General features: G+C 43.6%; 1 protein-coding gene across 1 annotated transcript in view; it reads left to right on the top strand.

Moving 5' to 3' along the window:
* The window catches only part of LOC145349767 (contactin-associated protein-like 5), an 803,770-nt gene that overhangs the window by 632,707 nt on the left and 156,957 nt on the right, over positions 1–14,106 (top strand). The gene's annotated exons all lie outside the window — the stretch shown is intronic.

Below are 14,106 nucleotides of genomic sequence, written 5' to 3'. Positions count from 1 at the left end.
TTCCTGTCACTCAGTCAACAATCGATTCAGGCACTGTTAATGCTACTAGACTACCTGACATCTATGTCTGTGTAAATATATCCGGCATCTGGTATGTCTTCATTGCAAATCAAAATATCAGATGCGTTAAAAAAAGGTATCCAAACCACACTTTTTTTTCATTTATTCATGGGGTCTGGGTGGCCCATACTGGACCAGTATTTATTGCACATTCCTAAGGGCATTTTAAGCATCAACCACATTGAACAAAAAACAGTACAGCATGGGAACAGGCCCTTCAGCCCTCCAAGCCTATACTGATCACATTCCCATCGAGACCAATCATCTGTATCCCTTTATTCATGTGCTATCCAGATAAGTCTTAAATGTTGCGAACATGTCTGCCTCAACCGCCTCACTTGGCAATGCATTCCAAGCTCCCACCATCCTCTGTGTAAAAAAACTTTCACCGCACATCTCCACTGAACCTTCCCCCCTTACCCTGAACTTTTGCCCCCTTGTGATTGTCATTTCTGCCCTGAGAAAAAGCTTCCAAATGTTCACCTTATCTATGCCCTTCATAATTTTATAAACTTCTATCAGGTTGCCCCTCAGCCTCCATCTTTCCATGGAGAACAATCTCAGTTAATTCAATCTCTCCTCATAGCTAATGCCCTCCATCACCAGGCAACATCCTGGTGAACCTTTTCTGTATTCATAGAGTCGTAGAGGTTTACAGCATGGAAAAAGGCCCTTCGGCCCAACTTGTCCATGCCACCCTTTTTTTTAAACTCCTGAGCTAATCCCAATTGCCCGCATTTGTCCCATATCCCTCTATACCTATTGTACCCCTGTAATTATCAAAATACTTTTTAAAAGACAAAATTATACCAGCCTCTACTACTGCCTCTGGCAGCTTGTTCTAGACACTCACCATCCCCTGTGTGAAAAAATTGCCCCTCTGGACACTTTTGCATCTCTCCCCTCTCACCTTAAACCTATGCCCTCTAGTTTCAGACTTCCCTACCTTTGAGAAAAGATATTGACTATCTACCTTGCCTATGCCCCTCATTATTTTATAGACCTCTATAAGGTCACCCCTCAGCCTCCTACGCTCCAGAGGAAAAAGTCCCATTCTATTCAGCCCCTGCTTACAACTCAATCCATCAAGTTCCGGTAGCAGCCTAGTAAATCTTTTCTGCACCCTTTCTAGTTTAATAATATCCTTTCTATAATAGGGTGACCAGAATTGCACACAATATTCCAAGTGTGGCCTTACCAATGTCTTGTACAACTTTAACAAGACGTCCCAGCTCCTGCATTCAATGTTCTGGCTGATGAAGCCAAGGGTGCCAAATGCCTTCTTCACCATTCTGTCCACCTGTGACTCCACTGCTGATCTGGAGAATTTGATTTTTGGAGAATTCGATTTTTGGACAACAATGTGATTTGATTTGTTTTGATTTATTATTGTCACATGTATTAGTATACAGTGAGAAGAATTGTTTCTTGCTATACAGACAAAACATACCGTTCACAGAGAAGGAACAGAGCGAGTGCAGAATGTAGTGTTACAGTCATAGCGAGGATGTAGAGAAAGATCAACTTAATGCAAGTCCACTCAAAAGTCTGATGGCAGCAGGGAAGAAACTATTCTTGAGTCAGTTGGGACATGACCTCAGGCTTTTGTATCTTTTTCCCGAAGAGTTACTGATTATCCTGCTATCTAGTGGCATAAATTCCATTCGTGCTCACTAATATCTCATGAATGCTCATTAAAACAACTGTTCACTTGCATCTCCTCAAACCTTCCAAGCTTTTGTCACACCAACGGGAAATTATGTCAGTCTCAAGCCTGTTTGAAATTGAGTGGCGTGCGCAAGTCAGACCTCAGTTCACTTGTGACTTTGGGTGGTATGGGCTAGCTGTCATGGGCTGTACCAATCTATTGCAATAAAGACCACACTGCTGGGGGGGCTGCAAGATTGGTCTGGTCCTCAATCTTTGTCAATATTGTCCAGGAGACATCATTGTTCTGTGATAATCATACAGGCCTCCAGTTTTGTGTGGGTTTCCTCCGGGTGCTCAGGTGCAGGTTAGGTGCATTGGCCATGCTAAATTCTCCCTCAGTGTACCCAAACAAGTGTCGGAGTGTGGCGGCTAGGGGATTGTCACAACAACTTCATTGCAGTGTTAATATGAGCCGACTTGTGACGCCTACTGATTCAGCCGTTATTCATCTATGGACAAATAACGAGCTTTCAAGCGGGGAATCAGGCACACAATTCCACCATTCTGGCCAGTAAGGTGCCACCAAAACTGCCCACCACCAGAATTAATCTCTTGAATGGAAAATTCTATCTGACATCGTTGGGCAGTACAGTGGTTAGCACGGCTGCCTCACAGCACCAGCGACCCGGGTTCAATTCTGGCCTTGGGTGACAGTGTGGAGTTTGCACCTTCTCCCCGTGTTTGATGCACAATCAGGAAGTGGCGGAACATGGTCAGCATGTCATTTGGCATCGGACAGAAAAAGAAAGGCTAATTTTTCAAATGGGGCCCTTGAACAGGGTCCGTTTTCATTAAAATCGTCAACTTTTTAAGTAAGCTGGGGCAACAAACTTGAATGTTAATGCAAACCGTTCTGTGAAAAGAAACAGCTTTATTGCAGGAGCCGGTGATAACTAACTGATGCAAAGATTGTGACAGCAATAATTAGAATTTCATGATTTCATAAATAATATAGAGGTGTAGCTAATGAAGTATTCATGCCTCAAGGTAGCTAACAGCACAAAGCCTTCAGAAGACCTCAGATTGCCCTATAGGTCAAGCCATAATTTCAGGGTAAGGGGAAAATATATGAAAAATAAAAAACGAGATCTTAAGAACGAAAGTAATGCATATTCCACATCTCCCCAGGGTCACTTGAAATGTCTGGAATTCCTATTTTCCCTCTTCAATAATCTGTTCAAGTCATGAGGTATTGAGGGAGGAATTTTGCCTTCCTACCCCTGGGATTAGCCCAGGCCAAGTGAAAAGAAACATAAGTCAATCACTTGTGTTTACATAGTGCCTGACACAATCACAGGAGAACGGCAAATGCCTTATCGCCATTGCTGTAAACTTGAGATGCAGCCGCGGATCATCTGGAGAATTAGGTTTTTGGACAACAACTTGATTTGATTTGTTTTAATTTATTATTGTCACATGTATTAGTATACAGTGAGAAGTATTGTTTCTTGCGCGCTCTACAGACAAAACATACTGTTCATAGAGAAGGAAATGAGAGAGTGAAGAATGTAGTGTTACAGTCAGAGCTAGGGTGTAGAGAAAGATCAAATTAAGGCAAGGTAAGTCTATTCAAAAGTCTGATGGTATTAGGGAAGAAACTGTTCTTGAGTCATTTGGTCATGACCTCAGACTTATGTATCTTTTTCCCGAAGGAAGAAGGTGGAAGAGAGGATGTCTGGGGTGCGTGGGGTCCTTAATTATGCTGGCTGCTTTGCTGAGGCAATGGGAAGTGTAGACAGAGTCAATGAATGGGAGGCTGGTTTGCGTGATGGATTGGGCTACCTTCAAGACCTTCTTCAGTTTCTTGTGATCTTGGACAGGGCAGGGGCCATACCAAGCTGTGATACAACTAGAAAGAATGCTTTCTATGGTGGATCTGTAAAAGTTGGTGAGAGTCATTGGTGACATGCCAAATTTCCTTAGTCTTCTGAGAAAGTAGAGGCGTTGGCGGACTTCGAACAATTACCAAAGAAATAAGTGGGAGAATTTGCCTTTTCTGATTAACAGTTGAGGTTAGCAATTGAGGTTGTTTTCCACGAGTTTGAAAGAACCTTTTTTGTTTAATTTATTCATTTACGGGGTATGGGTTTCACTGGCTAAGCCAGAGTTTATTAGAACATCGAACATTACAGCGCAGTACAGGGCCTTCGGCCCGCGATGTTGCGCCAACCAGTGGAACCAATCTAATGACCCTCTAACCTGAACTATTCCAATGTTATCCATATGCCTATCCACTGACCATTTGAACGCCCTTAAAGTTGGCGAGTCCACAACTGCTGCAGGCAGGGCATTCCACGACCTTACTACCCTCTGAGTAAAGAACCTACCTCTGACATCCGTCCTATAACTACCACCCCTTAATTGAAAGCTATGTCTCCTCGTGTTAGCCATCACCATCCGAGGAAAAAGGCTCTCACTGTCCACCCTATCTAACCCTCTGATCATCTGATATTGTCCAGCCCTAATTTCCTTTGAGGGGATGGTGGTGAGCTCCCTTCTTTTAAGTGAATTTATTGAATCCTACAGTGCACAAGGAGGCCATTTGGCCCATCGAGTCTGCACCAACCACAATCCCCCTCCCCCCCCCCCCCCCCCAACCCCCAGGTGCTATCTCCATCACACAATCCATCTATCCCAACTAGTTCCCTGACACTAAGGGGCAATTTAGCATAGCCAATCCACCTAGCACACTCATCTTTGGGACTGTGGGAGGAAACCGGAGCACCCAGAGGAAACCCACACAGACATGGGGAGAATGTGCAAACTCCACACAGACAATGACACAAGCCAGGAATCAAACCCAGGTCCCTGGTGATGTGAGACAGCAGTGCTAACCACTGTGGCAGTGTGCTGCTCCAGATGTCGGTCAATGAGTGTGGAGTGAAGAAGTTTGGTTGAATAGGAATTGGTACAAGTTAGTCTGGAGATGATCAAAGGCAATGTTGTGCAAGTTCCTTCCTTGTCCAAGTTTTCTTTTTCTCTCCTAATCTCCTGTAAAAATGAGACTAACCTGACACTGGAATTGAATCCAACTGCATTGATACATTAACTATCTAAGACTCTTTAAAATGAAATGCAGCTCCCAGCCCAATACACCCCACAGCTTGTGTGAACATCCTTCTCACTTGTCAAGTTCAGTACTTCAACTCACTGTGGGAGAAAACCTGAACACCCGGAGGAAACCCACACAGGCATGGGGAGAATGTGCAAACGCCACACAGATGGTGACCCAAGACGGGAATCAAACCCCGGTGCCTGGCGCTGTGAGGCAGCAATGCTAACCACTGTGCCACCGTGCCGTTCTTGAATCACTGCAGTCCCCGTGGTGTAGGTGCATCCACAGTGTTGTTAGGGAGGGAGTTCCAGGACGTTGACCCAGCGACAGTGAATCGTGTGACAGGATCGTGTGCAGTTACCTAAGAAACAGACAGAGACCATAGCCTGGATTACAGGCACTGAACCCCCCAGCAACCCCAACAATTAGGTTTTGAGCTGAGTGGGGTGAGAATGAAATTGCATGGATAGATTCCTTCCAGGATCCTGCCCATATTGGCCTGGAAGCAATTTTACGTTGGGACAGGCAGATCTTTTGGGGAGGATGGGGTGGGGGTGGGAAGAGTGGGTGATTCTGCTCCTGGAACGCTAAGTCTGATTAGCCGGCACCTTCCCGAGGCGAGATTTCCTCCCCTGTCCCATCTGAAACCAGTCAGTGCTCACTGGAGTGTAAAATGGCAACAGGTTTGTTGGAGTTGGCGGGGATGTGTGTTCCCCACTAACTCACGCAAACAATTCAGGCTCGCGATTAGTAGTTCCCCCGAAAGCAGTCTGCAACCAAGTGTTAGCCCAGATCTTCTGAGGAGCGGCGATCAGCTCAAATAAGTCAAACGTGCAACAGGGGTTGCCTGGGTAGTTTCCCAGGAAATATTAGACACATTGGACACTGCTTTGCATTTTTTCCAGGTCCTTCTCAGCATTGTTTTCCCCAAAATGTGGAGCTCACCATCCCTCGGAGAACTCCCACGTGGTGAAGTAGCCAGGGCGGTGAGGTGAAGATGGGGAGATAGGAGACAGCTTTGCTGTACTAACTGCTGTGTGGTAAATGTAACGGTCCGATTTGCATGTTAGTGAATGAGGAAGTGGATGAATGTGAGAGGTTTTGGTCAGCAATTAGGGAATTGGGTTGGGTGGGTGAGCTGAATAAATGGGGGGGCAGGGTGGCATTTGACCCCGGGGATTAGTCAGGGGGATAAGTGTGAGTGATTAGGAGCTTTATTTCTGTAATTATCCAGGAGTTTTGATTTGATTTGATGTATTCTTGTCACGTGTGTTCACATACAGTGAAAAGTATTGTTCCTTGCATGCTATACAGACAAAACATACCGTTCATAGAGAAGGAAATGAGGGAGTGCAGAATGTAGTGTAACAGTCATAGCTAGGGTGTAGCGAAAGATCAACTTAATACAACGTAAGTCCATTCAAAACTCTGATGGTAACAGGGAAGAAGCTGTTCTTGAGTTGGTTGGTATGTGACCTCAGACTTGGATATCTTTTTCCCGATGGAAGAAGGTGGAAGAGACAATGTCTGGGGTGTGTGGGGTCCTTAATTATGCTGGCTGCTTTGCCGAGGCAGTGGGAAGTATAGACAGAGTCAATGGATGGGAGGCTGGTTCAATCTGCCTAACTTTTCCTGGGTAACTCTCCAAACAACTAATGGAACAACTTTGATTTATTTGAACAAAGCTTTATGGTGTTCACCTGTTTGCAACAATCCTTCCAATTGTATCGCAAAAGGTTCTCGAGATTTAACTGTATGGCATGAAAGAGTACTTTAAGTGGTGAATTTAGAAAGTTTATTAATCATTGAAAAGGTAACAAGTCAGAAAGATAAAAAGCAAATTGTTAATTAATAGTAAGAGCAGAAACTAACTGAAGCAGAAACTAATTTTTAACTTGAAAAATTGAACAGATTTCTCAGCAGCCCTCCCAGAACAGGGTGTGAAGTGAAGGCTCTGAAAATGAAGATAACATAATACCAACAATTCCCATTAATATCATCCTCTCCACTTCTCTTTCCATACCTCTCTCCCTCTGCCCGGGATTTTACAGCCTTGCTCAACCCAAAACCAGAAAATCCCACCCGAGGTCCACAAACATTTTCATTGTCCTCCTCTTGCCCTCTCTAATTCTGTGGCAGGGAGGGCAGTAGAATTCCAGCATTTATCTACAAAGAACAAAGAGGACAAAGAAAATTACAGCAAAGGAACAAGCCCTTCTCCCTGTCTCCTCTCTCTCCATCTCTCCTCTCTCTCCACCGCCCTCACAACATCTTTCTCTATTAAGATTGCTTCTCAAAGCCCCTTTTTTATACCTGAAATATGTTGAAAGTCCACTTAATCAACTGCTGGAAAACAGCCGATTAGTCTATGCCTTGTCAAAGGTAACATAAGAGTTAGCCCATTGACTTTTCGCTAATTATGCATCCTGTCTCAACTTTAAGACAATGCTTTCTCTCAAGATATATCTCTATCATGATTTAGAATCATTGAATCATAGAATCCCATTGTGCAGAAGGAGGCCATTCAGCCCATCAAATCTGCACTGACCACAATCCCAGTTAGGTTCTATCCTCACAGCACCATGCATTTACCCTAGCAAGTCCCCCTGACGTTGAGGGGCAATTTAGCATGACCAGTCCCCTTAACCCACACGTCTTTGCACTGCAGGAGGAAACCAGAGCACCCGGAGGAAACCCACGCAGACACAGGGGGAATGTCCAGATTCCAAACAGACAGTGACCCAAGCCAGGAATCGAACCCAGGTCCCTGATGCCCTGACTGTTGGTTAACACAGCTGTCTGTCACTTAAAGTTGAGACACGTTGAACAGGAGTCTATTCATTCCTTCCATCCAGGTTAACAAGTCATGTTATTTTTGTTTCCTGTCCACACATCTTACAAAGTCTCACTGAATTTTAAGAATTCAGTAATATTCGCATGTTTATAACATGTTTATAATAATAAAAGTTATAAAATTTTGTGTTCTAGGTAGCATTTACAGCATTTCTAACATAGCTCAAGACAAGATATCTCAGCTGAAAAATGGTGCCTCTGACAAAACAGCACTCCCTCAGTGCTATAAGACCATAAGATCATAAAGCACAGGAGCAGAATTAGGCCACTCAGCCCATCAAGTCTGCTCCGCCATTCAATCATGGCTGATATTTTTCTCATCCCCAGTCTCCTGCCTTTTCCCCATAACTCCTGTTCCCCTTATTAATCAAGAACCTATCTATCTCTGTCTTAAAGACTCTCAATGACCTGGTCCCCACAGCTTCCTGTGGTAACTGGAGTGCTGCACTGGAGTTGTGTTCACATCTTGTACTGGGTATAATTGGTAAATTAACTTTTATATGGATAAGCGTGAGTACATTTTGATAGGAAGAATAAAAAGAACACAAAGTCCTTAGAAAATATCTGTCAAAATGAGGAATAGGAAGAGAAGGATTTGGGAGAATGGATATACAAATAAATGAAAGCTCAGATGCAGCGAAGTCTGATCTAGTGGTTACTGTGATTTTGCAAAGAAAAATTGTCATTAATTTTTGGGAGCACACTATCGATGCCAATATTTCGTAAACACCCTCAGTTGTTCTTCACACAAAGTGTTGTGAATCTGTAGAATTCCCTGCCCAGTGAAACAGTTCAAGCTACTTCATTGAATGATTTAGAGGCAAGGAGAGATAAATTTTTGAACAGTAAAGGAATTAAGGGTTATGGTGAGCAGTCAGGTAAATGGAGCTGAGTCCATGAAAGGATCAGCCATGATCTTATTGAATGGCGGAGCAGGCTCGAGGAGCCAGGTGGCCTAGTCCTGTTCCTAGTTCTTATGTTCTTATGTCCGTTGACCATCAGATGGTGAGTTCCCTTCTTGAACCACAGTAGTCATGTTGGTGAAGCTGCTGCCCCCATGGGGTAAAGTGAGAAATTTCATGATTTTCAGCCAATGAAAGAAAGACTGCCCCATTGAGGTCTTTCTGGTCCTTCCCACTGGAGGGAACTTCTGGTCCCTCCAAACCCTGCAACATATTCCCTGATGGTGGGACAGGTGAGACAAGCAAAATGCCATTGATGTTGGTGAAACTAATTATGAAAGATTCTAACAGCGACCAATGGTGAGCTGCTTCTGCCACTGGAAAACAGGCCATGGGTTGTGGGGGGAGGGTAATTCAGCCCAACATAAGATATGTGTGTTAATAAGTAGGAACAAACGGGGTTTGTGTATAAAGAGAGATTGAACAGTTTAGGCCTATACTGTCTAGAATTTAGGAGAATGAGGGGAGATCAGATTGAGGAATGTAAGATGATAAAAGGTATGGATAAAGTAAACGTAGAGAGGATGCTCCTCTTGTGGGGCATTCTAGGATGAGAGGTCATAGTCTTAGGATAAGGGGTAGCAGATTTAAAACAGAATTAAGGAGAAACCACTTTTCCCAAAAGGTTGTGAATCTGTGGAATTGGCTATTCAAAAATGTGGTGGATGCTGGGATAGTGAGTAAATTTAAGGAGGAGTTAGATAGATTTTTAATTGGTAATGGGTTGAAGGATTATGGGGAGGAAAATGGGGATGAGGAGCATATCAGTCATGATCGAATGACAGAGCAGACCCGATGGGCTGAATGCCTAATTCTGCTCCTATATCTTAGGAACTTATGAACTGTTCCGACATTCAATTATACCATGGTTGACCTGTGTATTAAATCCATCTACCTTCCAACTCAAAATATATCCGGCAGAATTCTCCAGCCATTCACGCCAACGGGATTCTCTGGTTCCACTGCAGTGAACAGAGATTTGGCTGAGCGCCAAATTCTCTATCCTCATTGGCAGTGGCAGCAAGGTGTGAACGCCAGAAAATTCCAGCCACCGATTCATAATAAAAATCTATCAAAATCACTTCTGAAGTTTACAATTTCCCCTTTTGGAGAAGATTTCTACTGCATTTCATGTGGTGAAGTTCTCCCTGTGGTCCCTCCTGAACGGCTTGGCTCCAGCTTTAAGCTTGTGCCACCTTGTTCTTGTAATACAAGAGTCTGGCACATACAGAGTTAATATGGGACTGAATACAGTACCACCAACACAGTGATGTAAGGGAATACGTGACCTGACTCGGTGTCAATGCAGTATTGGATAGAGCCATGTACACGAGCAAGCAGAGAGAAACAGCTCTTAGCTTGAGTTGTATATAATTTGGTAGTTAATAAATACACACAGTTAAATTACAAGACTGAGATAACTTCATTAAGACCTATTGAATGGTATCCAATGTGTTTCATTTAGTTTGTTGTCACAAGTAGGCTTACACTGACGCTGCAACAAAGCTATTGTGAAAATCCCCTAGTTGCCACAATCCAGTGCCTGTTTGGATACACTGAGGGAGAATTTAGCATGGCCAATGTACCTAACTAGCATGTCTTTTGGACTGTGGGAGGTAAGCAGAACACCCAGAGGAAACCAATAGGGAGAACACTTGGACTCCGCACAGATGGTGACCCAATCCGGGATCGAACCCAGATCCCTGACACTGTGAGGCAGCAGTGCTAACCACTGTGCCACCGTACCGCCCCAGCTACAACAGTCCTGCATTCACCGACCAGAGGAAATACTTTCTCTCTATTTAGCTTATTAATTCTTAATATTCTTGAAAACACGTTCATTTGATTTCCCCTTAACCTTCTATACTCAAGGGAAAACAAGTGATTTCTCTCTTGAGGCAACCCATAAATCAGTTTGCTTAAAAAAATCATTTATGTAATTTTGAATAAAGCCCACCAGCCCAGTTAGATTTAATGAGGTGAAGCAGCCTCCTTCCTCACCTGACCCCTTAACTAAGCAAGCAGCAATCTCATGCACACGCATTTATAAATGAACACAGCACTATGCAGTGTTTTCTATCACTCTCTGTAAGACCAAAGTTGAGCATTCCAAAGTTGCCAGGGTCTGTTGACAGCTCTACCACTCTATTAAGAAAATATAATCCAGCTCAGACAATTCCTGAAGGATAATAATGTGCCAAACACACAGTGGAAGATGTGACCCAATCTGAACCTGATGCTTGAGAAGGAGCGCTTAAACACAGGTGCTAGCAGTTATCTTCAGCGGTAATAATACTTGACAATAAAAGGTCTTGCTTTTGCTACAGAGGGAGCCTCGGGTAGAAGTGGATTCAGCTGAGTTGCCTCCTGGGTCCCACATGATCTAAAGAGAAAACTGTTTATTTGACACAGATTCTCTGCATCAAAAACGTCTCATGGCACTTCGTGTCCAAAGACATTTTTTTCTGTAGTTGTAACAGAAAAGGCCCAGAACAGTTAACAGGTCAGGCTGCATCTCCGGAGAGAGAAGCTGAGTTAATGTTTCAAACAAAGGGTCTTCTATCGGAACTGGAGGCTGTTAAGGAACTGGCAGAGCAGAATGAAGAGGTCTGAGAGAGGAATGTTTGACTGGCAATAAGCGATGGTACATGGCAATTGGAGGTGTTAAGTTGACAACTTTGTAATAGGGTATTGTAGCACTGAAGGAGACCATTCAACCCCTAGCTCTAGTGCTGGCCCTTCACAACTGGTCACATTCTGCTTTTGGTTACCCATAGTTCTGCAAAGTGTCAAAACCAAAGACAGATCCAAGTGAGATGTAAATGTCACTGCTTTTGGAGTTGTTCGTAGCAGAAGTGAAATCAATAGTTTTTCCCCCTCGAAACGATGATCAATTAAATTGTTTAACTTACAGAATCATCGAACACCTACAGTGCAGAAAGAGGCTTTTCAGTCCATCAAGCCTGCACCCACAACAATCCCACCTGAGCCCTATCTCTGAACTCCACATATTTACTCTACTAATCCCCCAGACACTAAGGGGCAATTTAGCATAACCAATCAACCTAACTTGCACATCTTTGGATCGTGGGAGGGAACGCGAGCACCTAGAGGGAAGCCATGCAGACACAGGGAGAATGTGCAGTCTCTGCACAGACACTCAAGGCTGGAATTGAACCCAGATCCCTGGCGCTGTGAGGCAGCAGTGCTAACCACTGTGCCACAGTTTCTTCATATTAGTTACGAAAGGATTGTACTTATCCATGGAGCTGTAGATGCTCAATTATTGAATAGATTTAAGGCTGAGATTGATAGGGTTTTGGACTCAGGGAATCAGATGATAGGGGGTTGGATGGGAAGTGGGGTTGTGGCTAAGAGTCAATCATGATCTCAGAAAGTAGCAGAGTAGATTATGGTTAACTCCTGCTCCAATTAGTTGTGTTCCTATGAATGCAAGTCAGGACATCAAAACAAACTCTTCATCTTCTTTGAAGAGTAACATTGGATCATTAAAGTTCAGATGGTGCCTCAGTTTACTACCTTCCTCTGGGTGCTCCGGTTTCTTCCCACAATCCAAAAAACATGCTGGTTAGGAGCATTGACCATGCTGAATTCTCCCTTAGTGCACCCAAACAGGCACAGGAGAGTGGCGACAAGGGGATTTTCACACTAACTTCATTGCAGTGTTCATGTCAGCCTACCTGTGATATTAATAAATAAACTTTGAATTCACCCCATCTCTGACACTGTGGCACTCCCTCAGTAATCCATTGGAGTGCCAGGTTAGATTCTGAGCTCGAGTCCTAGCACAGAGGTTGAACCATCTGCTCTTCCTCTTTGTATTTTACACTTAAAGCTGACCATGGAATTTTGGGGGAATCCACAATTTTAGTCATAAAGCCTAATCAACCTTCCTCAGAGAAACTGCTCCTCATCCTGTATTTAAGATTAAAGTAGGACGGTGAATTAAGAACTCAAAACACACAGATTGAACTTCAGTGGGAATATCAAAGTTTTTATTTAAAACATGGGCAGCGCAGTGGCACAGAGGTTAGCACGGCTGCTTCACAGTGCCAGGGACTGGGGTCCAATTCCAGCCTTGGGTCACTGTCTGTGTGCACTTTGCACATTCTCTCCGTGTCTGCATGGGTTTCCTCCAGGTGCTCCTGTATCTTCCCACAGTCCAAAGATGGGCAAGTTGATTGGCCATGCTAAACTGACCCTAGTATCAGGGGATTAGCAAGGTAAATATGTGGGGTTACAAGTATATGGGCTGGGTGGGATATTTGTTGGTGCATGCTCTATGGGCCGAATGGCCTCCTTCTGCACTGTAGGAATTTTATCAACTTCTATGAACTGTTAGGTATCTATCTGCACAGTTATCTCTGTAATGATACTGTGCCTTTAAGAAAATTGTTTATATCATGTGTCTTGTTGGGGGGGGAGTGGGGGGTGCTATGTTTAAATTTAAACTCTGGTTTACCTGGTGCCAATCTGACTGCAAACCAGGCAGCTCCATGCTGAGAATAATTGATCCTAGACAATGGAGTCGTTGCTTTAATTGAAGCAAATGCATTTTTGTTGATTTTTGATGTTTACCCCTGGGGTTTCAGTGTGGGGTTTGATTAGATTTATTAACAAGAGATTATGTGAAAGGGAGGAGCTGAATGCACTTCAGATTCCTGCTTGATCCCGAAAGAAGCCAGTGGTGTTTTTTTTCTCTCTCTCTCTTTGGAGGCTGCTGTTAGAGTGTCAGAAGATAGCTGTCTCTATCTCTTTATTAAGAGATTTTCAAAGGCTCTAGGATTGTTAACAAATAAAAGCATGCAAGCCTGTGTTGTTTGCTAATTGGTTTTGAAGAGAATTTAAATCTATGAGGAATATTGTGTAAAATGGAACTAATGGAGATAGGTTAACAATTAAGAATTGGACCTTGTCATGTTCAAGTATTTCAGCTGGTAAAGGTTAAGCTCATTCGTTCATTTTACTTAAACTATATTGTTAAAATAAAGTTTGTTTTGGTAAAAACCTAGTGTGTCAATAGAATCACACCTCAAGTGAACCACCTTATCCGCACACTAATGCCAGAATAAAAATATATATTTAGGGTCTAGTCTAACTTCATAATCATAGAATTCCTATTGCAGAAGGAGGCCATTCAACACATTGAGCCTGCATTGACTCTCTGACAGAGCATCTTACCCAGGTCCTATTCCTGTAACCCCACACATTTGCCCCACTAATCCCCCTGACCTACACATCATGGTACGTTAAGGGGCGAGTTAGCATGGCCAGTCCACCTAACCAGTACGTCTTTCGGATTGTGGGAGGAAACCAGATCACCCAGAGGAAACCCACAGGGAGAACGTGCGAATGCCACACAGACAGTGACCCCGGTCCCTGGCATTGTGAGGCAGCAGTGCTAACCACTGGAAAAGTTTTATCCAATGAAATAGAAAGTGCAAG

The sequence above is a fragment of the Carcharhinus amblyrhynchos genome, chromosome 11 (genome assembly GCF_965287045.1).
Source record: "Carcharhinus amblyrhynchos chromosome 11, sCarAmb.v2.hapA, whole genome shotgun sequence".
Taxonomy (NCBI): Eukaryota; Metazoa; Chordata; class Chondrichthyes; order Carcharhiniformes; family Carcharhinidae; genus Carcharhinus; species Carcharhinus amblyrhynchos.
The sequence above is the reverse complement of the archived record's forward strand: the minus strand, read 5'-3'. Positions and strand labels throughout refer to the sequence as shown.